Source organism: Trichechus manatus, unplaced genomic scaffold (genome assembly GCF_000243295.1).
Source record: "Trichechus manatus latirostris isolate Lorelei unplaced genomic scaffold, TriManLat1.0 scaffold00034, whole genome shotgun sequence".
NCBI lineage: Eukaryota > Metazoa > Chordata > Mammalia > Sirenia > Trichechidae > Trichechus > Trichechus manatus.
Window position 1 is genome coordinate 13,706,458 of NW_004443970.1, and position 1,256 is coordinate 13,707,713.

The window sequence follows — 1,256 nt, forward strand, 5'->3', positions numbered from 1 at the left end:
TACAAGATTGTATGTTTTTGAAGGCTGTACTTTCTTGGTGGTGGGAAAACAGGAATTATCCTCTTATTTGTGCTTTACTATATTTTAATGACTATAAATTTTATAATGAGAAATAATGTTACTTAATAATTTTAAATGTGCGGTAAACTTTCCTAAAACCTATGAAAATATAAACCATCCCGCCCCCTAAAAAACCAAACCCGTTGCGGTCGAGTCAATTCCAGCTCATGGAAACCCTATAGGACAGAGTAGAACTGCCTCACAGGGTTTCCAAAGAGCGCCTGGTGAATTCGAACTGCCAAACTTTTGGTTAGCAGCCGAGCTCTTAACCACTCTTAACCACCAGGGTTTCCAAAATGGAACTGTTTCCGCCTGGTTTCAAACCAAGGACCTTTCACTTGTGAGGCAAACGTGATAACCACTACACTACAGAAACCAGGCAGTTATGAAAATATAGGAGTATAAAATAAATAAATGGTGTGTTTGGATTTCTCAAAGTGAATTTTGGCGCTTACCAGCAGGTGGCGCTATCAATTAAGCAGTATTTTAGAAAAGAGGAGCAAGACTTGGGAGCTAAGTGTTTCTCCTTTTTCCTAGATATGAAGAATTGTTGCCACAATACCAGTGTGATGTTCTGTTTTATAACAATTCTTGTACTTAAATCAGAATTTTCCTTTAAATGTACTCAGAGATCAAAAAGGATCAAACAAAGCATCCTTAGTGGCATTTTTAGTGCTGTTTAGAGGGAAAGCAGAATCTATATTTTATATTCTTTTATGCTTATTTTTTATTGTTATTCGTCAATTTGGAATCAATTATTTTTGTATTAAAAATAAATCCAAAACCTCAGGTCTTAAACTCATTGCTGTCGAGTCAGTTCCGATTCACACCGACTCTATAGGACAGAGTAGAACTGTCCCACGGGGTTTCCACGGAGTAGCTGATGGATTCAAACTGCTGACTTTCTGGTTATCAGCTGAGCTCTTAACCACTGCACCACCAGGGCTCCTAGGTCTTAAAAGCTCCCTAAATATGCATCATAGTCTGTTTTATTTAAGTATTCTTTTGATTCTGCAATCATAAAATTTGGATTTAAAAAACAGTTTTTTAAATCAGACTTTTAGGGAATGCTATAAAATACATACACACAGAGACACATGGGCCTAACAGACACACACACACACACACACACACACACACACACACACACACACACACTTCAATGTAGAATTACTATTACATTATACCCCAATATT

General features: G+C 36.9%; 1 non-coding gene across 1 annotated transcript; it reads right to left on the reverse strand.

The window, feature by feature from the left end:
- Positions 1-363: 363 nt before the first annotated feature.
- Positions 364-436, reverse strand: TRNAV-CAC (transfer RNA valine (anticodon CAC)). The gene has a single exon. It is a non-coding gene; the product is annotated as a tRNA-Val (tRNA).
- Positions 437-1,256: the final 820 nt, after the last annotated feature.